The sequence below is a fragment of the Cebus imitator genome, unplaced genomic scaffold (genome assembly GCF_001604975.1).
Source record: "Cebus imitator isolate Cc_AM_T3 unplaced genomic scaffold, Cebus_imitator-1.0 Scaffold236, whole genome shotgun sequence".
In the NCBI taxonomy this organism is placed as follows: Eukaryota; Metazoa; Chordata; class Mammalia; order Primates; family Cebidae; genus Cebus; species Cebus imitator.
In genome coordinates this window covers 207,489-234,149 of record NW_016107551.1, presented here as the reverse complement: position 1 = coordinate 234,149, position 26,661 = coordinate 207,489, and the positions used below count along the sequence as shown (strand labels likewise).

Here is a 26,661-nt window from a genome sequence, read left to right as displayed (position 1 = left end):
TGTGATGTTTCCGTCATTTCGAAAGTCTCCCTACCTCAGATTGGCCTTCTGAATTCCAGATATCAATGTAAATGTATTCATATTTACTAATTCAACTTATATATCTCACTACCAACTAAGACTGTTTACTGATGATTATCATTAATACTAAGCAAGTAAATAATATTAAACGAAGATCCCTCTTTCCTGCCTGTCAAAATTAGGTGTGGCCATGTGACCTGCTTTGGTAAATGAAATATTGTGTCACTTTGAGGTGTAAATAATAATAGATCACGTTTGAGTTAGTTTTCACCAGCTAAAGTTTAGTGGTCATGAACAATTGTGTTTTGAAGGAGCTTCCATTATTTGAAGTACTACTGTGGAAGCAGACAGCAGAGACCCACTCACCCACATTGAATCAAATATGCACATGAACGTAACAAAAGCCTTCACTGGTAAAAGCCACTGACGTACTTGTGGCCTACTGGACTGAAATCACTCCAATTCTAGCATCTGAGTATAGACTGAATTAGACAAGAAACCTGTTGTCATAGAGAGAGGGAGAATGCTGAACAAATTCTTGTTAGATTTCTTCATATGGACATTTTAAGAGTTCTTCAAATTAAACTTGTCAAAAACTGCATTTATTGCACATCATATTTTCTACCTCCCACGTCAACTTGATCACCCTTTCAATAAATAGTTGCCCAAGTAAAAACCAACAAATATAATATATTAGTCCATTCTCCTGCTGCTATAAGGACATACTCAGATGGGATAATTTATATAAGAAAGAGTTTAAATTGACTCACAGTTCCAGAGGACTTGGGAGCCCTCAGAAAACTTACAATCATGGCAGAAGAAGAAGGAGACACAGCCTTCTTCACATGGTGGCAGGAAGGAGAAGAATGAGAGCTGTGTGAAGGGGGAAGCCCTTTATAAAACCATCAGATCTTGTGAGAACTCACCCACAATCATGAGAACAGCATAAGCGTCATGAGAGTAACTGCCCCATAATTAAATTACCTCCCACTGGGTCCCTCCCATGACATGCGGGGATTATGGGAAATATACTTCAGGATGAGATTTGGGTGGGGACATAGCCAAACCATATCATATAATTATCTTGAATTCTAAAATCTTCCTGACCACATTCAGTCTTGTCAGACTGCTTTGTAAATATCATTATTTATTCATCTGCACTATTTTTTATCTCCACTGTCACCACTGAAGACCAGGGCACTATCCATCTCACAGTGGACACCTTCTTTCACACATTTCTAGTTGATCTTGCTGCCTCCAAGATTTCTCTCCTTGTAGCTTCTCTCCAGCCATGGTGAATTGCTACCAACATTGCAAATCACAACATGTCACTTGCTTCTCTGTTTAAAAACCCTTCATTATTCTTAAGTTGGGTTGCAAACTCTCTAAAAAGATGTGTGTGCACTCTCTCTCTCTCTCACTCTCTCTTCTTGTCTTCTGTATCTCTCTCTGTTCTCTTCCTCCAAGGTCTTCACAAATGTGGTTCTCTCTAGCAAATGACTGATGAATGCCTACTCATGACAGATTCTTCTTTGAATACACTTCATCAGCCAAGTTATCTGGCTTCTAGATTAAAAATTGGTTTATTTGTATATGCTCCTATCCCACACTGTACAGTGTTACCTAATATCCTGTTTGCAGGCTCTGAAGCCAGATTCCCTGAGTTTAGATCTTCACTTTACCATTTACTGTTTATGTGACCTCCTTTAAATTAACCCATATCTCTGTGCCTTAGCTGTCCCACCTGTGAAACAGAAATAATGTTAGCATCTAGCCTCTGGGTTCCATACTAGGTATTTTAGAGTTAAATGAGTCTGTTTATTTAAGAAGATAAAAGCAGGGCTGACATTGAATGCATGTTACCATTATTCTTCTCAACCAGCTTCATTGTGAAGCTAAAAGAGTGGGAAAGAGACGATGAAAAAAATAACACTAAAACCTAAGAGATTGGCTTTTATCTTATAACAAATGGAAAGCTATGGAGGATTTTAAGGAAAGAACAGACAGAATCAGAATTAAATTTCAGAAAACAATAAAAGAAATACAGAATGAGAGGCAAGTAGATGAAGAACTCTTTGAAATACACTCAGTGTACCCAGGTAATTTAATCTTAAGCAATCATATTTAATCACCATTCCCCAAAACTAAGAGCCCATTTAATTCTACAAACATTTAAGGAGTACTCAATAAGTATGAGATGCTATAGGGGGCTGAGAATTCAAAAGAAGCAGTAGAGTATGTCACGGAATAAATATAGACTTTTGGTTGAGATCATTGAATTTGCAACCATACAGACCCAAGCCCTATGCTTTCCCATCTAAACAAAAGTCTTAAATGAACTAAACCTCAGTTTTCTCAAGAGTAAACCAAGAATCAATGAGATAATGTCTATGCATCACCTTAAAAATTCTTGGGATGTGGCATGTATTCAGTCATTGCTAGTTATCATTATTACTATTATTATTGTTGATATTATTTTGTAACAGTGCTAAATGGCACTTTTAGCCAATACCAAGCTGTTCACAGTCTACATATAGAAAGTAAATATGTAGGCACATAAAGTATATTCTATTTGGGGTGTCATCCTTTTAAAAGTAGTGAATAGTTTTTAAATTATGTCAGGTATTATTCTAAGTATTATACATGCTTAATGGTATTTAATTCTTACAACAACCCTATGAGGCAGGTGATATGATGCTCAATGGTACAGATGGAAAAATGCAGGAGCAGAAGTAATGTGCCCACGGTCACACAGCTAGTGACTGATAAGGTCGTCAGGTGAGCTGAGGTAGCCTCACACAGCTGCCATGCTTCAAACCACTAGTTTACCTTGCTTCCCTGATAAATAAGAGTGTGACAATTTTAAACTCATGGAATGTTTTGAATCAGATGTACCATCTGCTGCTGGGCTCTGACAGATATCCACTCACTTTGTTTCTTAAAGCTTGAACTTAAACCATTCCAGGCAGATAACTATAACCAACTTTATCCAGACCTAAAATGCTTTCCAAAAATTTCTTTCATATTATAATGACCAGTCACCATTTTCAGAAAACCCTCCTATATACTAAATATTTATGTTGGAATTTGGGCCAAAGTAAATGAATACCAGCACCCTACCAGGAGGGGAAAGGTAAATTCCAGCAGTCTGCACAAGCAAAGTGATCCTCCCAAGATTGCTGATTCTTGGTACAGTTTGTACTTATTTGTAAATGGAGGTGGTGAAATAATTTGAGTGATGATATTAATTTCTCCTTCCATCTTTGTATGAGAATTTCCCTCATGAATCTGCAAGTCAACAAAAAACAACAATGTTAGTATTACTACTGAAATCAATTATAAGTGTTAAAGTTAGTACAACAATTGATACAACTAGTATGTTATCAATATCTTCGTAAAAACTCTACAAAGTAGATGTAATTGATCATACCATCTTAAATATGGGGACACAGAGTCAGGAGATGATTTAATATTATATTCAAGATTGCATAATTACTAATATCTCAGTTACAGACATGGCCAAAAAATGGTAGCCAGGTAATAGCCATAGTTATAGATCTGTCTCAGCATCCTCATTTTAGACTATGCATTGTGACAGGATGCGCAATTGAGCACTTTTATTTGCTAAATCTCAGTGCTCCCTAACTGCAAGTTTCCAGGTGGAAGTAAGGAGAATAAATCTAGCTAGTGGGCCAACCCTACACAGTCCCATCTGAACAGAGAAAGAACTAATGCATTCCAACAGAGCGAACAATATGTAAAAAAAATAAATAAATAAAACAAACAAAAAAAAAACCCTCATCAATTACCCCAAAGTTGCTGTGTCATCTTCCCTTAGCTTATAAAAGAATAAGTTCCACCCAACCTTTGTAGCGGTTCAGCCTGCGCAAAGTATTCCATAGTGTCAGGCTGCCCCAGAGGTAAGGCACTCTTTCATTTTGTGAAGCTAACTCAGTATAACTATGTTTCTTATCAGTTACTAACAGTTGTATAGGGTTGGTTCACTCTCCATTTCACCTGAACAATCAAACACAGTTGTGCAAAACTTAACCCAACACTTATGTTTTCTAAACATGTTTCTTTACCTTTATTAGCATGAAGACATCTACTAATTTAATGAAGCATCTAGTGATCTTCTAAATTCAATGTTCTTGCCCGGTACCTTGAACCAAAGAAAAGGAAGAAAGAAAAAAAAGATATTTCATAATATCCTTCAGCTACATGTAGTGTTGTGGTTATTAGTGCTGGTCACTAAATATTTTGGGTTCCCTTCTGTGAGCTACATCTTAGTATTGTGCTTCCTCACTCACATGAAGTTGGACACAGTCATGGGATGTGTTAATAAAATGTTAACAAAAGCATTCTGTATTTTCTATTGGCAGAAGCTTTCATAAGAAAGAATATCCCCTTTTATGTTTTCTTCCTGTTTCTGCAGTGACAGTGAAGCCTGTGTGTGTCCAGGTAGTATTTCTAACTACCTGGGCCAAGAGATGGCAATGAACAGAGAATATCTGCTTACTCACACTGGACTTATATTAAAGCATTGAGATTTAAGGGCTTCTGTTTTTGTCATTATCATCACCATTATTCTCATCACAATGATAAAAGAGGCAAGCAAACAAAGACGCAGCAAATCTAAGAAACACATCTAGAAAAGAACAGTGAGGGTGGTATTGGCACACAGAAATGACTGGATTCAAAGAGATGTGAAGCCTACTAACATGTCAAGTGGCGCTGCAAATAAATCACAGTATCAGCTTTCTAATGCAATTTGGTATATGATGTAGATTTTTTGGTAACATTGGCAATAGACTATGAGAAAAGAATGAGTCCAGAAAACAATTGACTGGAAACAGAAGGGACTCGATTTAAGAAGTTCAGCAATTTTAGACCTGACAGAGACAATTTTTTCAAACCCAATCTATAAAAAAGATATTATTGAGAGTGCTACTGAATTTAACAAAAGCCAAAAAAAAACAAAACACCTTAGACTTGCACCAAGAATCAAATGAAAGAAATGGCCATCAAAACCACTGTTTCTGAGTCAATTAAGATGTTTCAGAGAAAAGGTATAATTAAGAGCTTGATATCCAGTACATGGCTTCTGTTGCACAAAATGCTGCAGAGGAAAAGCAGGCAAAAATCTTGGCTTACCTATGGAAGCCTTATAAGTTAAAGTTGCTGTAATTTAGGTTGCAAAGGGTGGAGGGAAAAGAGGCGAGCAAAGACACATCAAATCTAAGAAACATATCTAGAAAAGAACAGTGAGGGTGGTATTGGCACACAGAAATGACTGGATTCAAAGAGATGTGAAGCCTACTAAGGTGTTGAGTGGTTCTGCAAATAAATCACAAACAGTCTGTGATTATTTGAGATTTAAAATAACACTAGGGCTGTCAAACTCCTAAGCAGAAAAGAGGCTGCAACCAACGCTCATTCACTCTGAGAGCATATTCTCTAATGCCAACTTTTGATGTGACCAAGGATGCTAATGGAAATGGAAGAGCTAGAGAGGACAGGATCATGGGCTCTAGGAAATGAAGAATCAGGAGCTCCAACTAGGAAGCAGAATAGGGCGCTGTTATGGGACATTTCTACTCTAAGGGGGACCTTGTTACATCTCTCCACAGGATTTTAGAATTGCTATTGACCAATGATTGTATTACCTCTATTAATGGTTGGGAGTGTTCATTGCAGTAAACCTGTGCATGTTTTCCTAAAAATATATATCTTTTTAGTTCAATTTTTTTTTTGTTCGAATCACTGAACCAAAAGGAGCTACCTCTGGAAATGATGAAGAAGCAACAGGAAACCGTTCAGGGATCTGGACTTCAAGTTGGTCACACTGGCTAGGTGAGCTGTCGCTGAAGTGGTTGCTCTTGGCTTGGGAATCAATTTGTTTTACAAGTAGGAAGAAGAAATAAAGAAATATTTGCCACCAGAAAGGCAGACTGCCATAGTTTTTAGGACTGTACAAAAATACTCTCAATTTTCTCCATTCTTGGCACATGAAAAATATCACATTTTCCTGCCTTCTTCAAGTTTGACATTGTCATGCGACTGGATTTGACCAAAAAATATGAAGAGATGTGCTGTGTGTCATTTTGAGGAGGAAGCATTAGAGTGTCAGGGTGAAACACTGTAGTGCTGTGGTAATCCTGGAAATATATGTAGGGATGTGCCCTCTATCAGCCAGGGTTCCTAATTAGCTATAATGAGCAAACACCCTGCTGACCTGCAGGGGACACTTATTTTCACAAAAAAATAAAGTTTTGTTGTTTTCAGCCTCTGAAATTTGGGGATTGTTAATAATTCAGTATAACCTGTCTATTCTGCCTTGATTATGGACCTGAGTTCCTGTTACCTAACTCCAGATATGCTTTACCTATAACTTTAGAATGGCCTTTATCTTAAGGTATAAGGTAGGGCTCCTCTGATTGATCAGTATGATTCATCACCTGAAACTGAATCCAAACCCTGGACTGGCAGCTATTCATTGAGATCATAGCCATTTCCATCATGAAGACAAGATGAATGCAACACTTTTATGCTTTCTTGTTGCTATAGGCAACTGGCAGTGTCCTCCTTCTTGAGTTATTTACAAGTAATAATAATTATAGTTTTAAAAATGTCAGAAACCAAAAATTCAGCAGAATTGCATGTTATCTGACTCCTCTGTATCCCATTTCTTTGATAAAGTACCTGCAAATCTCCCTCATTACTTCTTTGTTACCTCATCCATTAAGATAGATAATGAGAAAAGACTTGCATACCTCATGGTGTTGTTCCAAGCAACACGTAAACCCTAATGTTCTCTAAGTAATTTGGATGAGAAGCCATATATTCTCATGCTCATCCTCATGTAGTCCAAACCTCCTTTGCTACGCTAGACTTCAAAAAAGAAGTTAACTCCTCCTGCCGGGCACAGTGGCTCATGCCTGTAATCCCAGCACTTTCGGAGGCCTGCATGGGCAGATCACAAGGTCAAGAGTTCAAGGCCAGCCTGACCAGTCTGGAGAAACCCTATCTCTACTAAGAATACAAGAATTAACTGGGCATGGTGGGGTACATACCTGTAGTCCCAGCTACTGGGGAAGATGAGGCAGGAGAATTGCTTGAAATCAGGAGGTGGAGGTTGCAGTGAGCCAAGAAGATCACACCACTGCACTCTAGCCTGGTTACAGAGTGAGACTCCCTCTCAAAAAAAAAAAAAAAAAAGAAGAAGAAGTTAGCTCCTCTTCATGGAAAGGTGCTATGTGAACACACCCAATAATAATAATTTCATCAAAACAAGCAAAGCTCCTTTTTGAATTTAGCCTTATAAATCTTCTTCAAGCGTATTTCTTATGTTCTCTTAGTCAAGCAAAGTTAATACACATTGTGTGGGTGGTATATTAGATAATGGACATTTAATAATTCAGACCTTTGCTACTGAGGATCCATTATATGCTTGGTCTTGTGCTGGAAGTATACAGGGAAGGCCTCTCTAGGAAAGTGACTTTGAAGTGAGGAAGTTAGCTAAGTGAGGGCAAAACCATTCCAAGCAGAAAGAGCAGCCTGTGCAAAAGCTCTGGTGTACGCTATCTCAACTTATTCATAAATTTTATAGATTTCAAATAAGGCTAGAGAAGAGGATGTAACAGAAGCAAGTATGAACGGAGTTGTGGTGAAGACATAGTCAGCATCCAGTTTTATGCCAGGACTTGTAAACTTTGCCAAATTTTTTAAAATTGTGTTTGAAGGACAACAGAGAGCCATTGGCTAAACTTACAGTGCCAAAGTTCTTCCTTTTGAAAATCACTGAATCTTAGAAATGCAAAGGTTCAAAGGTTTACGTCCATGCTCCATCCTTCCTATCATGCAAGAATCTTTTCCATAGCAGACTGGACTTTCCTTTAAATTCTCATAACTATGTTTGATTACAAGATATTTATTGAGGGTCTTTTGGGTGCTAAACACCCTGCAAAATTGCTGGAGGTATAGACATATCTTTTAAGTTACAGTGGTCAATGTAGTGTACCATAAGATTAAGAATGTTTTTGAAAAATAAAAATGCTTCTTTCTATTTATGTATGTCTCTCAAACAATAATTTTGCTTTCTCCAAGTGAGAGTCAGAAAAATTATGAATTTTAAAATTCATAAGTTAAAAATTGTGCTTAATAAATAATCCATGAGAGTCAAAGGAATAAATATATTATGCTACTTTGAGAATAATAGAAATGGAATAGATGACTAAATATAAGGAATAGTCCTCATGAGTCTAGTGACAAAATTCTCTTAAAAAGCCACTGAGCCAAAAGTAGAATGAGAGAAGAACCAAGAGCTTGCTGCAGTTGCAGAATGTTAAGAGATTTATTTAACGTTCTCTGGGCAAAGTTCTAAAATATTCATGTATGTTGGACATAATTATGTCATTTCACCCTCCACTATGTGTCAATGAAATGCCATTTTCTTTTTTTTTTTTTTTTTGCTATAGCTTGTATAATTGGGAAATGCAAATAATTATAAATAGAGGAGTCCTAAGTTGCAGAGAATTTGTTTTATGAATCTTATAGTGAAACTTAAATTTGAACGCTGTACTCAGGGAATGATGGAGGAGTAAATAAGCACATTTTCTCTATACAAAACAGAGAACAGTCCCTTTACAACCATCACATTTAAAGAAACATTGAACTAATGATATGAAGGGTCAAGAAATACTACAGTGAAGACTGAATGGTGGGTAAATGGCTATTTTCAATCTAGAAATGGCTATTGCTCTGTGTTGCTTTAGAAGACTCCTTTAATACCAATGAATGGAAGCTGCAAAGCATCTGATTCTCTTCCAGCTCAAAGGGAAACATTCTGTGGAATCCAGCTTTACAGGACAAATTGCGAGCCTTGGTATTAGTCATATGTCAGTAGAGGGCTGCTGTGGATGAGCTTCATACACTGTGGAGGACAAGAGATGAGAGACACTCGGGACACTTTTGCACTGTGGAAACTGCCTGAGCTTTGAGGTTAATCAGATATGGGTTTAAATCTTAACATCACAAAGTTACTAGCTGGCTGACTACTGGAGTTAAGTAAACTCCAATAGTTTACTGAAACACCTGAAAATAAAAATAGCCTATTTAGAGTTGTAGTTAAGATTAAATGAAATTATTTATTTCTTTTTAAGGGTGAATAATATTTCTGCATGTGTGTGTGTGTTTGTATGTATGTGTATGCATAAATACTTAGGTTGTGTCCATATCTTGGCCCATTGTGATTTACTGCTGCAATGATCATGGGAGAGCAGATAACTCTCCAATATACTGTTTCATCTCTTTGGATATATACCCAATAGTGAGATTACTAGATCATACGATATTTCTATTTTTAATTTTTTAAGAAACTTCTATATGGTTTTCCATAATGGTTGGTACTAATTTTGGATTCCCACCAACAATATAAAAGGATTCCCTTTTCTCTACATTCTTGCCAACGCTTGTTAGCTTTTGACTTTTTGATAATAGCCATCCTAACAGGCATGAATCATATCTCATGGTAGTTTTGATTATATTTTTCTGATGATTAGAGAAGCCAATTACCTTTGAATATACTTGTTGGCCATTTGTATATCTTTTTATATCTTTTTTTTAACCCCTATTCAGGTTCTTTGTTGTTTTTTTATTAAATTTGTGTTTTTGCTATTGAGTTGTATGAGTCCTTGTATATTCTGGATAATAACCCTTAGTGAATATATGATTTGCAAATATTTTCTCTTATTCCATAGTTGTGTTTTAACATTGTTAATGATTTCTTTTGCTATGAAAAAATTTTTAATTTGAATGGTCCCAGTTGCTTAATTTTGCTTTTGTTGCCTCTATTTTTGGTGTAATATCCAAAAAATTATTGCCAAATGTCATGAAGATTTTCCCCTATGTTTTCTTTTAGGAGTTTTTCAGTTTGGGGTATTACATTTAAGTCTTTAATCCATTTTAATTTAATTTTGTGTATGATTTAAGATGATCCAATTTCCTTTTTTTTTTTTTTTTTTTTTTTTTTTTTTTTTTTTTTTTTTTTTTGCATATGATTATTCAGTTTATTAAACACTATTACCAAAGAAACTATCCTTTCTCTCTTTCCTTGGCATCTTTGTTGAAGATGAGTTGAGTTATAAGCATGGACCTATTTCTGTGCTTTCTTTTTTGTTTCAATGATCTATGTGTCTGTTTTCATGCCTGTATCATTACTATAATTTTGTTATATAATTTGAAATCAGGAAGTGTGATGCCTTCAGCTTTGTTTTTTCTCAAAATTGCCTTAGCTATTTGAGGTCTTTTGTGGTTCCATATAATTTAAATTTTTTTCTATTTCTATGAAAATTTTTTGGAATTTTAATAGGAATTAATCTGGAGGACATTATGATAAGTTAAATAAGCCAAACAAAGAAAGAAAAATACCACATGATCTCATTTATATGTGGGAACTAAAAGTTCAAATTAATAGAAGAGCGATTACTAGGGGTCAGGAGGGAAGATAAATCGGATGTTGATCAAAGGCATAAGAATAACTTCAGGAGGCCTATTGTATAGCATGGTGGCTGCAGTTAATAACAATGTGTTATATACTTGAAATTTTCTAAGAGAATAGATGTTGAGTATTCTCACTACACACACAAGCAAACACAAACACAGGTTATTTGTTTATGTGAGGCTAATTAGCTTGATGGTGGTAATCATTTCACAGTATATATGTATATCAAGGGCCAGGTATGGTGGCTCATGCCTGTAATCCTAGCACTTTTGGAGGCTGAGGTGGGAGAATTGCTTGAGTGTAGGAGTTCAAGACCAGGCAACATGGTGAAATCCTGTCTTTACAAAAGGTACAAAAATTATTCAGGCATGGTGGTTCATGCCTGTAGTTCCAGTTACCCTGGAGGCAGAGGCCAAAGGATCACTTGTACCCAGGAGTTCTATTCTGCAGTGAGTGGCGATCCTGCCACTGCACTCCAATCTGAGTGACAGAGTGAGACCCTGTCTCCCACCAAAAAAAAAAAAAAAAAATCCGAAAACACAGAGTAAACCTCCCCAAAACAAAATTTAAAAAACAAATTATTTTGTACACCTTAAATATATATATATATATATATATATATATGTTATTTTTGTATGTCAGTTATACATCAATAAGGCTGAAAAATTAAGTTAACAGATTGGCAATTTAAAAAATAGATTAAATGAAGTTATGTATGTAAAATTCTTGGCAAATACTCATCAAATAAGTGTTTAATACATGTTCCTGGGGAAATGAGGCTCACAGTAATGCAGGGCAATTACTGTCTCATAGCAGGTACTCAATAAATGTTAGACTCCTCTACCTTGCCATGTCACAAATTATAGATTTACTTTTATTTTTGAAAGCTTCCACTATCTTTTTTACTTCCCACATTGAGTAAATGCATTCATATGAGAGTTGTTTTATTGTCTTTCTGGTTTTAATGTTCAAATTCTGTCTTTGTTTTTCCCAAGCCTACCTGTACTTCTTTCTAAAGGTAATGAATATCCCTTTATGTCTTAGAGTTCTTTTTGTTGTTGTTGTTCCTTCTTTAAAATCGTAGGGTTATTTTTTAATGAGAACTTCAAAAAAAGAACATAAAAATGCAACATTTTTTGACCCTTGTCACAATTTAAATTAAAAACCAAACTAGTGATGTTAAATCCAAAACGAGTTTGGATTAGTCAACTCCATTTCTTTTATTTGGTGGCAAGAGGGGGCAGCTACATTTTGATAGCATTGATTTTATTTTTCTTTATTGCAAAGAAATCTAAGTTCAGTTACAGTGTTACCTGTGATTGCCAAATATGACTTATGAAACCGAACACCACCTCATATAGTTTTCAGCCCTAAAATTCCCTAGGTTAATTAATTTTCTTCATCCTATTGTTAATAATTTCCTTTTTCTTATCATTGCCTCTACCAAGAAATCTAAACAGAATTTTATATTACAAACAGCAATGGGCAAATTCAGAAGACCCAAACATATAAACTTCAAGTTATCTTAGTCATCTCTATCAGCCAAGAGTTGGAAATTTGGGGAGTGAATAAGTAACATGTCTTCTTTCCAACCTTGCCAAAACAAACTCTTCTGCAGAGGAGGTTTTGAGTTGTCCAGCTTGCTCTATAACTGGCTAAGTTTATCCTTCAGGATGTAGCAGATTATATTGAAATGACAACATTTCAGTGGGCTAAAGAAAAAGTTTAATTTCTGCTGATATTGCATATCCAACAAGGATTGGAAGAGGGAATCTGCACTTTGGACCCTAAAAGGTCCACCCTGATGTTGAAATTTTAAGACAAATTGATACGTGGAAATAAGATTCAAGAGATGAAGATGAACACACCCACTGTTACTGTGGACAGAGGGTGGATTGGAGTATGTGGCTTTCATGTGTATATATAATGGTCTTCTTCAAATTATCCCTGCCTTATCTCAGCTCATGAGGTCACCTTTCAGCCAATGGTGAATAATATTATATCCAGAGTGTTGACTCAAAATGTTGTATAGTTTTTGTAGAGATAAGGCTAACAGCAACAGCTATAACTTACTAAGGATAAAATTCTAGACAACATGGAGCAATTTTACATGTAAATTTTCATTTAGTTCTTAACATGTAGATGCCATATTCTCCCCATTTTTCAGAAAAGAGGAAATTATCAAAAGAGGAGCCACCATTTTAATATTAGAGATCTAGTAATTTGTAGAGTGTGGTAGCAAATAAATTCATACATTATTAACAAGAACACATTAAAACAATACTAATGGTTTAGATATGTATAGGCATTTAAAATTTATGAGGTGATCGTGTTTGCATCTACCAATCCAAATGGGATTCTGTATAATTCTGGAAGGTTAGCAGGGCAGGGAACACTGTTTTCATTTCACAAAACAGAAAGTCAGAACTAATGGTAACATAATACTTAGCAATTGATGAAGCATGTTCTTACATGTCACCTCACTTAATCATCACATGAGGTGAAAGAGGAGAGGATAAGAAATAGTAGAAATGAAGAGAAGTGGGGAGAGCCATAACACTTTCACTTGAGATAGCTCACATCCTTTGAGTGAGTGTAGATGAATTACCTCCGTGTCATAAGAAAGTCCCCTTCCCCTGGAATCATGTGTCTATGATAGAACTCTCACTTGACTAACTCATGATGTTTCTCTTCATTCCTTCAAGGAAGAGTGGCTTATTTAATTGGTGAGTTTTAGAGAAGAAATTGAGAATGTCTGCCACTTTACATCCCTCCTGAAACTACTACTAGAGATGCCTAACATGTTGACCTGCTCTTTGGTATGCCATAAACCTGCTTTGCAAACTCTTTTGCAAGAAAGGCTTGGGATCTTTCCATTTCGTTTATAACTGACTAGATTTATCAATCCAGATTAGCTAGGTTATGCTGGGTAACATACAACACTAACATTCTAGTGAATTTAAAGGTTTAACTTCTGCTTATATGGCTTGTCCAACAAGTGTCAGCAGAGACACAGCCTGATGGAGACTTCATCTTAACATTCTCAACTATGATTACCAAAGCGGAAAAATAAAACACATTAAATCACATGCTGGTTTATGAAGCCTCCATCTTTAAGTGACATGTGCATTGCACTCCTGTTAATAGTTCATTGACCCAAGAAAATCAGTTGGCATGCCTAATTTCAAGGTGAGAAAAAAAATGCACTTCTTCCATGTGCCTAGATGAATGAACTATAGCACATGTGTGGTTAATAGCACAGTAAGAGTCATAGTGAATCAGTGTAATATATACAACTCAATGGTTTTTAGCATATTTGCAGAGTTGTGCCACCATAACCACAATCAATTTTAGAATATTTTTATGTACGCCAAAAGAAGCCCATAACCATTAATTGTCAGTCTCCATTCTTTCAATTTAATTAAAATTTATCAGATAAAAGAAAAAGGAAACATTATTTTATTTATAAAACACATTTGATTTTACAAACAATAACATATGCATTTGGAAAGAGAAAGCATTTAGTTCCTTTGAGTTATAGAAACTACTTCTAGGCCTTCAAGAAAGAGAACACAGCATGAGGGGTTGTGTTCTCCTTTGTGTTTGATTTTACCGTGGGTTAGAGGTTTTCTGACATGTCTTTTGGCTCTTCCAAGTTATGCTCTGCTTCTCTTTTCTCCAAAACAGTATTTTGTGCTCAAGTCTTGCTTCTAATCTTCCATGTGCTTATTTTTCTCTCCTCATCACATTGCAATATTAAAGAATTGGTGTGACAGTTCAAATGCATTTATACAATCCCTAATGGTAAAATTAATGTTAATATCATTGTCCTATATATGTGAAATTACCCTGTATTTACACAAAGTTTCATCCCCAAACTTGGCTCATTTTAACTTCACAGTAAGTCTGTAAGATCCCTATAATTATCTAAATTTTATAAATGAGAAAATAACACTCAATGCTACAGGTAGAACCTAAACTCAGATCTACTAATTCCATGCCTGGGGGTCTTCCCTGTAAGGATTTAAAAATATCACTGTTTGTGGAATTACAAAAGAAACAGTCAAGACTCTTTCATAATCAGTAGTTTCCATCTATATCCAAACAATAAATTGACTGAACATATTCAATACTTATTTATTAGTTCCAAAGTGATTGACTGCTGAGAGCTCACAAATCCTTTGGCTCTGAAATATGAAGGGAAAACCTGAGGAGAAAAAAATGTGATCAAGGCAGAGCCAGGGATCACAAGGAACTTCAGATCAAGGCACATAAATGAGATATCCGTGAGAAGGTCAAGGCAGTTGGGTCGGGCAGTAGGACAGCATAGATGCAAAAGGGAAAATGGAGTGAAGGAATCACTGTATGTCAGAAATATGGTCAGAATTAAATACACTTTCCTGAAAACAGAGAATAGAGCAAAGAAGAAAAGATGAGGCCTAAGACACCAAGGAGAAAGCCATTCTGAGACAAACTTCGGAAGCACAGTATCAGTTGGGCAATTAGTGTGTGTCTCTAGTTATATACATGTTTTCTTAAAAAACAAAACAAAACATAGCTTTGACACTTACTAGCTACTTGGCTTTGGGCGATTTTCTAACTTTCCTGAGTCTCAGTTTCTTTGTCGTTAAAATGGGAATGATAATATTTATCTAAAAGTTGTATTGGGATCCATGACCACATCATTACATATCCTAATGATGTGAGTTCATAACACTTCACAATTCACATTAATAAGAGCCGTTGCTTTTACCCACCTCTAAAACACATGATAGCAACAACTGTGTCTTACTGATTATTGCTGCATCCACAACATTTCCTGGCAAACAGAAGTCATTCAGGACATTTTTACAGAATGGTCTTGATTAAAATTGCATGGATGACGTACACGGCATATAGTAGGAAGTTCACAGATGTTAGATTTATTTTACTCTAGAGCAGAGTTTAGCAAACATTTTCAGAAAAGGGCCAGATAGTAAACATTTTAGACTTTGCAGTCTATACAGTCTCTGTCAAAACGATTCAACTCTGCTGTTGCAGTGTATAAGCAGCTATAGGTAATATATTAATTAATGAGCATGGCTATATTACAATAAAACCAAATTCATGACAAGATAAAGAAGGCCAAATTTGGCCCAACAGTTAGACCATATCAATCCCTGATCTAGAGTATATATTTATGTATTACCAACTATAGCAATGGCTACTTTTAAAGCTTCTGATGCAGTGGCTTGGACGTGCTGTTAGGAAAAACGTTTAATGTGGATAAAAAGAGTGAGAAGTAAATTATAACTCCATCTAATAGTTAACTATTTCTCTCCCTGCACCCTCTCTCTACTCTTGTTCCTCCATATGATGTGCTTCGCGTTCTTAATTTCACAGCAAAACTTTTTTTTTCCATAGATAGCACCAAGGAAGACTTCTACCCAATTCAGTCTGAACCATTCTGAATAAACAAAATACATATGGATTTATAAACTTTAACTTCATAATTCTAATGAGCAAGAAAATATGTTCCATTATTTTTATTGAAAGTAAATTAAGGTTGGACTATTCATCCTCGAATTGCTTCTCATATCATCTTTGACACAAATGTCTTTTGTAGTAATTGCAAGTAAAAAGTTTCCATTTATCATACTAATTATCTCATTATGCTTCTTTTTTTTTCTTTGAGTCTTCTGAATCTAACTGGAAACCATCTTGAAACACACAAGTTGTGCAAATGAGATAGCACTGTCTATATCTTGTGCCTTTTGCAACAATATAATAAAACTGTCACATATTGATTGCCAGAATCAATATCAGGACATTTGCATACATTTTCTGATTTAACTTTTGTAATATGGCCAGTCATTTTAATTCTATAGGTCAGGAAGTGATGACTCAAGAAAGAAAGTAATTTGTCCAAAATTACAGGACTGGACTCAGATTTTCAGATCCCAACATCATTGCACTTAAAAAAAAATCATCTGTACTCTGGATGTTCTATTTTAATATATGTTGTTAGAAAATAGTGATAATTTCTCTCCCTCTCTCTCTCTCTCTCTCTCTCTCTCTCTCTCTCTGTGTGTGTGTGTGTGTGTGTGTGTGTGTGTGTGTGTGTGTCTGTGTGTCTGTGTGTATACACACAGGGAGAAACTAAATAGAATGATAGGATTGAAGCATCTGGCCATATCTCAGGCATGCTAAATTAGAATCTACATTTTAACTAAAATGTCTAGTTAATCCCTATGTATATTACAATGTAAGAAACACTGAGTTAGATAAGATCACTCTTATTTTACAGATCAAAATCCTCAGAAACAAGAAGTTTTTCAGCTCAGATTGTGAAGACCTTCTCAAGTTTTGTCAAGCAATAGGGACACTAAGTATAGCAAAAGTAAAGAGGAGTATTAATGAGTACTAGTTCTCTGCTTCATCGAGCTCACTGTAACAGCAGATGGAGAATACTGGAGAAGAGAATATAATCAGCCCCCCATACCCATGGATTCCACATTCGTGGATTCAATCAATCTTGAATAAAAAATTTAAAAAAAACACACACACACAAATAAAAAACAATACAATTTTTCAAACAATAGAGTATAACAATTATTTACATCACATTTATATTGTATTAGATATTTAAGTAGTCTGGATATAATTTAAAGTATACAAGGCAATGTGCATAGGTCATGTGCAAATATTATATCATTTTATATAAGGGACATGAGCAGATTTTGGTGTTCTGGAGTGGGTCTTGGAAGTGATCCCCTGTAGCTAACAAGAAACAACTATCTGTGAAGCCTTCCTTATCAGAAGCCTAACTTAGAACAATGTGGAAACTAAAGCAATCCCATTACTGGGTATATATCCAAAAGATTACAAATCGTTCTACTATAAGGACACGTGCACACGAATGTTCATTGCAGCACTGTTTACAATAGCAAAGACCTGGAACCAACCCAAATGCCCATCGACGATAGACTGATAGGGAAAATGTGGCACATATACACCATGGAATATTATGCAGCCATCAAAAACGATGAGTTTGGGTCCTTTGTAGGGACATGGATGAACCTGGAAACCATCATTCTCAGCAAACTGACAGAAGAGCAGAAGATCAAACACCGCATGTTCTCACTCATAGGCGGGTGTTGAACAATGAGAACACATGGACACAGGGAGGGAGGCACTACACACTGGGGTCAGTTGGGGGGAAATAGGGGAGGGACGGTGGGGGGTGGGAAGCTGGGGAGAGATAGCAAGGGGAGAAATGCCAGATGTAGGTGATGGGGAGGAAGGCAGCAAATCACACTGCCACGTGTGTTCCTATGCAACAATTTTGCATGTTCTTCACATGTACCCCAAAACCTAAAATGCAATAAAATAAATAAATGGGAAAAAAAAAGAACTGGGGTCTACTTTTTTTATCCCCAGAGAAAATCAATTAGCTCCTTCCAAAGAGGGTCTCTGATACCAGGAAAGTGCTGTTACATGTGAATGCAGGCATCCTGTTTTTCAAGATAACTGTAATTTGATATACCAGATGTTAGTCTGACAAAAATAGTCAGAACAGAAAGAACCTCTTCACCTGAGAAATGTTCTTACACATTCTGATAGAATCCTCCTTTGAAGAATATTTTTCTACCACATAATAATAATATAGGTGGAATAAGTTTTCTAAAGGAGCAAATTCATTTCCAAAATATCCTCCTTTTCATTCTACTTTGATATTCTATTTATTCTTCTCAAAATCCTTTCTTGTCTTCTTTTCCATCCTTCCCTTCTCTTGCTGCTTCTGGCCCTACAGGAATTATTACACAATTCCTACTTGTCTGTGCTACCCACTCAAACAACAATGCATCTCTTTATAATAATACTACCTGAAAGTTTAAAAGGAGAAATAATAAAAGACTTATGGGCAGTTAAAAATTGCTACCTAATGTCTGTGCATTAATGTTCATTTATAGTCTTTAGAAAATATCCCCAGGTTGTATTTATTTTCACTTTACTTTTAAGTAAATGGAACATATCTGTGTTACTTGTTTTTATCGTTACAGAAGATAGGCAGAACCAGCACTATTTAAGATAAGTTTTAGGCAAATACACAATGAAAACAATAAGAGGGACTGCTCCAGGTATGTAACAATGGAAGAAAGTAAGAAATGATACAAAACAAGTAGAACCAGGGAATAATAGCAGAACTTACAACATTCTGAGCCTTCTAGAAAGAGGCTTAAATGATTCAGCATGCACATGAATGTTGGTAATGATTCTGTTTCATAAAACAATAGTTCAATGATGTGTAATATGATGCAATTACTAACAAATAAAAAAAAATAGTGAAGAACCTTACAGAAGCTTCTGTCTAAAATTGTTGAATTAAAATTTAAAAACCATTTTGGTTCTAAGGGAGTTATATTTGAGGTATCTGCATAAAAACAAACGTATGAAGGATAGCATATTCTAGTCCTCAGACATGTTGAATATAACAAATATTATCATTTCTCTTCTTGAGTATTCTAAAATATTCAAAGTCTTTCTAAAACATGTATTAATTGATCTTCAGAGAAAATATTTGTGATTGATGGAGAAGATAGCAGAAAATCAAATTTTATAAATGAAGAAAATGAGGCTAAGAAGGTAAATTGACCAATGCAAAAGTACTGAACATAGGAGCTTTTATTATGTAATATTTTGCTCCAACTCTACTTACCATATCGACAATATATTTTCACTTTTTCTTTTTGTTTTTTCCAATAAATTTCTAAAAAATAAATAAACTTTTGAAAATGTGGCTGGATGACAATAATGTAATGGTTATTATAATAATATATGCAGGCATCAATTGTAATGAAATAATATTGTAATTCACTGTCGATGTTTCTGCAGTTAGCAAAGATTTAGGAAAAAATAACTGTTCATTAAATATTTATAATATAACAAAACATGGGTATAAGGTGTAAAGATATGTGAATGAGCAAGATAAATCTCTGGCCCCTAGGAGCTCATAGCTGATACTAGTGGTTCTCAACAAAGGGTTGTTTTACTTCTCCCAGACTCCACCAGAGGTCATTTGCTAATATCTGGAGAGGGGATATTTGTCACTATCTGGAGATATTTGTTATTGTCATACTGGGATGCTGAACTAGTGTTGTAGTTATTGGCATCTAGAGTTATTGAAAGACTAAGGACATTGTTAAACATTGTAGAGTGCAAAGAACAGCTCCCTTCAACAACAAAATTTCAGGTCCAAAATGTCAACAGTACCAAAACTCCAAAATCCTGGCTTATATCAAGAGGGCAAATAATTACAAAACAAGTGCAGGGATTCAAAACAAATCCCTATTAGAACCCAAAGGAGCAACAAATTCTGACTGGTCAGGAAAGAAGCTTCATGGGGACAGTGTCCATGGGCTGTGTCTGAAAGAACAGATTCAAATAAAGTCATCAAAGAAAAATGTATATTAAAAAGCTAGAATCTAAAATAGGGACCAGCATTTTCCAAAAGTTCTTTCCAGGGAATAGGATGGTTTATAGGGGTATAGGATTACAAAGGTATTAAACATACATGCACACACACACACACACACACACACACACACTGTGTTAACCCATTTTGCATTGCTACAGAAGAACACGTGAGGCTGGGTAATTTATAAATAAAAGAGGTTCACTTGGCTCCCAATTCTGCAGTTTGCACAAGAAGCACAACACCAGTATCTGCTTCTGAAGAGGCCCTCAGGCAGCTTTTACTCATGGCAAAAGATGAAAGGGGAGCAGGCGTATCACATAGCAAGAGAGAGAGCAAGAGAGATGCCATATTTCTTTAAGCCACCAGCTCTCATGTGAACTAAAAGAAAATTCAGTCTTTACCTTGCAGACGGCACCAAGTCATTCATGAGGAATCTGCCTACATGACCCAAACCCTATCTCTAACAATGGGAATCACATTTCAACATTAGATTTGAAGGGAACACATATACAAACTCTCTCGCTCTTGCTTGCTCTCTCTCTTTCACACACACACACACACACACACACACACACACACACACACGCAAAGTTATGCATACACAGATTCCTGAGGTCAGAGTTTGAGCAAAGCAAACTTAACGAAAATTAAACAAGATTCTTTACTAAAGGATTTATTACAACTTTAAAATGAAAATTTCCGAGAGGAGAATATAGTATTCAGCATTTTCAAAATAGATTTAACCAGATATATATTGTTTTAGAAATGCATCTCTTGTGGTTAGTGTTACATGGATAACAGCTTTGAGAAATGACATTTTAGACAGCAGGAGATCATTTAAGGAATTAATCAGAGAAGTGGTCTGAGCATATGTCTGATTTTAGGGGGTAAATTTTAACTGTGCAGAGATGGACTGAGGACACACCTGCAGTGGGAAAGAGAAATGAGGGATGAGGGACCAGTTAGAAGGTTATCACAGTAGTTAATGGAAAATTAATGGAGTCCTGTTTTAGAGCTATGGTTAGAAAATGGTTGTGAACTAGATGTGAGGGCTGCTGTTCAGATGAGAGTAACACCCTTTATGCCTCATCACTTGCCCTTATTTTCTTCTTTAATTTATTTTGTCTATGGAAGAATGTCCATCCATTAGCAAAATCACAGCATAAAAGGCATACTCTTTACGTATGCACTAGGCTTGGGATTTCAACCTACAATAGACCTGCAACTAAGACTCTCTCAGGCACAATTCTTATTCACTAAGTATTGGAGTGAAGCCATTATCCCTAAGTAAGGCAGGTTGTCTTTATAAACTGCAGCCTTGCATGTTTGCACAACACACAATCTTCAGCTTCTGAGGCCCTCTGAATGGTAGAAAGTTGGCAGCTCATGCATCACTGAGCTCCTTGCTGTATGAAGAGCTCCAAAGTAACTGAATAGTCCACACTGTACCATAAATTACAGGGTAGTTATTTCTTAGTTATTTAGCGGTTACAGTGCAATTAGTTCCACTTAATGTCAACTTTTGCCAATACATCTTCCATTAGCCTGAAAATTATAGCCTGGTTCTATAACAGCCATAATATGCAAGCAGTTTCCAGACTTCAGCTTGCATCTGGGAGGGGAAGGCCAAGAGAAAATTGCTACAAAAACCAAGTTGATTTGAATGTGGATGTCTGAGCCTCATCCCAATTCAGAAGCCATCCACTGACAACCTCACAGCCCGCTTCTGTATCAGTGACTGAACGAGAAGTTTGGAGGAATACAATGGCCACAGCTGGAGAGTATGGTATAGCTGATGAAAGACAGGAATAAACTTGTCAGTGCTGAAATCCTGAGGTCTGACAAGGTGAACTCCAAGCTGTGCCACCCTCTGAGTATATAGAAGGCTTGGATTAGTTCAAGTTTGTTACTTAGTTCAGAGTTTTCCAACATAATTTTCATTTTTTAGCTCATTCTCCCACTGAATGTACAAAAGGATTATACAAACTAGACTTTCTTTCTTTGCTTTTATCCAAAATTTAAATAGCCCATGTATTGTATACTTTTAAGATTTTAAAGAAATATGGCTTAGCATCTAGCATCTCTCTATCTTTCTATCTCTCTCCCTCTCTTTCTACACACACACACACACACACACACACACACACACACACACTGGAGTGAGGTTTTATGTAACAGTCTTTTTTTTTTAACATCTATTGGCTTAATCCTTCAAAAGGTGCTTGGGTCATTTATTAAGGACTCAAACATAGCATATATTTACTGGGCACTTACTATGTGCCAGGCATGAAGCTAATAACCTTGCTTGAGTTATCTTATTTCATAAGGTTGGTATCACACTATAATTACCCTTTTTAATAAACAAGGACTCTTAAATACTAGAGAATTTAAATAATTTCCTCATGGGGTAGTATTTGATTTTGGGTCTTCTGAAATTCAATATCCATACTACTTGTTAAGATATATTCTTTAATTTTACTTAAATAACCACTCAATATGAGTCAGGGAGTGGAAAAACTAAGAAATACTAATATAGAATTGGAAAAGTCAGGAGGTTACCAAATAATGTGTTTATTTTTATATGTGTGCATGCTTTGAGTGTAATTTAAACTGATTCTAAAAGTGTTTGCCAAAAGGACATCTGTTTTGAATGATGACAGCTTTGTCGTAAGCACAGGTGACTTCCCACATAGGAGGTTAGCAAGAGCCAGCATTTCTCTGTTGTGCTTTCCTTTGCTTGCATGTTTCTTGAGACCCTGATGCCCTCTTGCTTTGATGAATAACTCATTGTTTATATTTGCTGTCTTCCACTTACCTCCAAGGTCAGAGGCTGGATCTTCCTCATCTCCATACCTGCTTGCCCACCATAGCACCTGACCTGGTAGAGCAGCACACACAGTAGCAAAGGCCCTGGACTGCGCATGACCATATGCACATTTAATAACATTTCTAAGCCTTGGTTTCTTTATTGGAAAAATGGGTATAATAACACTAACATACTTTATAGGAGTTTTGTTAAGGCTAAATGAATATATCACGTACCTGTAATAAATAAATATAATATATATTTATTATTATATATATTAATTATTATAAAATAAAAAATATATAATGACTATTATCTATAACAGAGTCTATTCACAAAGAGTGGCTAAAGTTATCACTCATAAGACGATCATTTTGATAGTAGTCATAATAGCCTGTTCAGACGTAAGAAGAACAAATAAAGGGAATTTTTAAAACGTTCAGTTGTCCAAAGAATCAGGGTTAAATTAAACACAGCAAAGAATAAAACAGGCTCTAGCACATTATGCATTCTTGTCCTATCTTTTCCTTTAGATAAAGGAAGATAAAATGCATGCCTCAATTATTTGTATACAAGAACACATGACTTAGCAATCAATGGAGCCCAGTGACTATATAGCTCTAATGTCTATCTCTACAAACATCCAGACTAGTGGCAAGTGACTTTTTCAGATTCAATCAGCAGATCTGCAGTAGAGCAGAAATTTTCCTCCTTGGGTTCTACCTTAGCTCTTGCTACTAATAATACCGCAACTGTGGTGGCCATGTTACATCCATTATCTCAATAGCTCCAAAGACAACCCATAAGATCAATAAAACTTTTATTATTTCCCCTTATTCATCTTCATATCCTGAACTATCCAACTCAGTGGCTTATTGGTAGTGACTTTTTGAGAGTTATTGACTATTTGTTGAATAAATGGAAGTTAACCGTAAAGTAAGCTTTGTGTTTAAGTGACAGACAACAATTAATCAAGCAATCAGTCAACCAATGCTCATGAGAGTCTTACCCTGGAAAGGAAAGTTATTACTGGATAAATCCTGTATTTTTGCAGCACTTTCAAACCTTGTATTAAAATTAAATATGACCACAGTGTTCTGATTAAACTTATATGTGGTATTTAAAGTAGTTCAGTTCATAGAAACACAAAGTGGGATGGCCATTGGGGGCTGAGGGAAAGGAGACTTGCTGTTCAAAGGGGTATAGAGTTTCAATTTTGCAAGATTAAAAAAGTTCTGGAGAGCTATTTCACAGCAGTATGAATACACTTAACACTACAGAACTGTACACTTAAAATGCTTAAGATGGCAAATGTTATAAAATGTGTTTTTCAACCCCAGTAAAGAAAAAATAACTATAACCTTTTCAAAAACTTAGAGCACACAGTTAAATATAGAAGTTTATGAATACATTGATCCTCTACCATTGTTTCTTTCTCCTAAACTCATAGATTTCATCCAGAGGCAATAGCTGTTAATGCTTTCTGCGTTTCCTCTCAGAGAGTCTAAAACATATACGTGTGTGTATAAATATCTATATCTATATGCATTCATTTCTTATCTTTTTACACTGAAGATGTATCAGGACTCAATCAGAGGAGAACCAGTGTGAGACACACATACACTTTTACGCACACATACACTAATACATGCATATGCACAGATATGCATATACAGAGATTTATTCGGCAAAACTAGTTTATGCAATTATGGGGGCTCACTAAACAAGTCAGTAGTCTGTAGGACAGGTAGGAAGGGAAGATCGCATGCGAACTGGAATTGCACAAACACAAGATGAAACTCCTTGTGCACAAACAGTGGTCAGGAAGGAACATCAAGAAAGAATAACTATAGACCCAGCCGCTTGAAGTATCTGCCTTGGGAAATTTCTGAGACTCTTTGCAAATGCCTTCCAGGTGACTGAATCAGGGCCACCTGGGATAATCTTCCTGTTACTTAACTAAAAGTCAACTGCTTAGGGACTTAAATCACACCTGTGAAATCACTTCACAGTAATATCTACATTATTGTTTTATTGAATAATTGGAGGAAAGTGTGAGTATGCTACTAAAAGTGGCCACAGCTTTCTTTATATTTCCCAACTCTCCTGAGAGGATATCCCTTACGGATCTCCCTAATAAGAAATGTATTATGAAATACATCCTGGGACCATGGCTCAGCCTAGCCAAGTTGCTTCATCAAAAAGCATCCCAGGGGTGCCGTGCTCCACATGATGCTAGCACTTCATCTTGTGTCAGGAAGATTTATCATACTATTAAATAAAAAGCTCTTTTTAGCAGCCACAAGATATTTAAGGGCATATGTGTAACAACTTCTTTTACTGATGGAGATTTATGTTATTTCCAGTTATTTTCTCACTTCCCACAATGCCTCAATATTGACCATACATATAAATGTATCTTTCTTAGATGTACCAACATATTTGTAAACAACATTATTAAAAGTGGGAATGTTAAGTCAAATCATATATGTGTTTAACAATTTTGCCAAATATTGCTAAATTTCTCTTTAGAGAGGATGCAAGAGCTTACTCTTCCACCAAGTCTTAGGCATTCCTTATGCTCAAGATGGCCTTTCCTCTTCTTTGCTTGGGTTTCACCAATCTCAGTACTGTGTATTCCTCCACAGGCAGATATAATATCTCCAAAGTGTGGAGCTTCCCATGAATCTACATTTTCACCACCTTGAATTTAATCCCTTATACCTGAGTTATTAAAGTAAATATTGATTCCAGTATCATGCATTACAAATAGGGTATGCTAGCCAATATATGGTAAACTTCTGGAGAGTCACAGGAATTTGAAGTGGGAGATACCAAACAGAATAAAGCATACCCTCTCTCACATACCGTTCAGTTTTCCTAAAAACTATTTTTGCAAACTTAGGTATCCACTTTCAGAATGTGTAAAGCCACCTGTGCCCTATTTGATAGACCCTTTGAAACTTTCTAAGGTGATTTTATTTGGGAGAGTATTCTAATTAGAGATATAATTGCACAGCTAATTATGAATAACACTCAAATGGTAGAGGTAAGTGTTCAAAAAGGTTTGACCTTAGAAAGTAGAGAGTGCAACAGACACATGACGAGAAGATATGTACCTGTGCCTTTCCCTTTTATTCTAAAATACGTAGATCTATTCTTAATTTAACAATTTTACCTTTTCAGTATGAACTCAAGGCTCAACTAATGATATGACCTCTGTTCAGTGAGATACAGGAAAGGTTGTTAAAGACTTAAAAATGTCTGTGCACTTTCAGGAGAGAGAGAGGATGTACCGGCTCAGATGTTTTGAGTTCAGAGATCTGCAGCCGTTTGAAAACCCAGCGAACTGAATGGGGATAAAATTGTCCACATCAAACAAAAGCTGTCCGTAGCTTTTGTGCTTGGTCTTATCCTTTAGAGCATCAAAGAAATCCTTTTCCTCCATGGACAAAATAACCTCACATAAATCAATAAAGGAAGAGGCAGTAAGAACAGAGTTTGCCAGATTCAAGTAAGCAGAAGGAGTTAGGGCTGGAGAAGGTCTGATGGGAGGAATGTAGGGAGAGAAAAAGAGAGAAAATACTGTTGCTATTCAAGGGACAGAGTTGGGCCATGTAAAGCATGGGTGAGAACATCAATTAATGGAAGAGAGAGAAAGTGAAGAGAGAGAAAACAAAAAGAAGATTGACGGGATTGAGAAAATGAAGTGGAAGGAGAGACAGAAAAAAAAGTCATCCACGAGGCTGTTTGCTACTCCTTTTATTTAGTTAAATATTAGAGGTGGGGGTCTCACTATGTTGCCCAGGGTCGAGTACTGTGGCTATTCTCAGGTACGATCATAGCACACTATGGCCTCGAACTCCTGGGCTCAAG

The 26,661-nt window shown here is 36.0% G+C and overlaps 1 long non-coding RNA gene across 1 annotated transcript; it reads left to right on the top strand.

Moving 5' to 3' along the window:
* On the top strand, nucleotides 1-26,661 carry LOC108282195. Its single transcript, XR_001816296.2, has 3 exons — nucleotides 1-12; nucleotides 13,785-13,789; nucleotides 26,594-26,661. It is a non-coding gene; the product is annotated as an uncharacterized LOC108282195 (long non-coding RNA).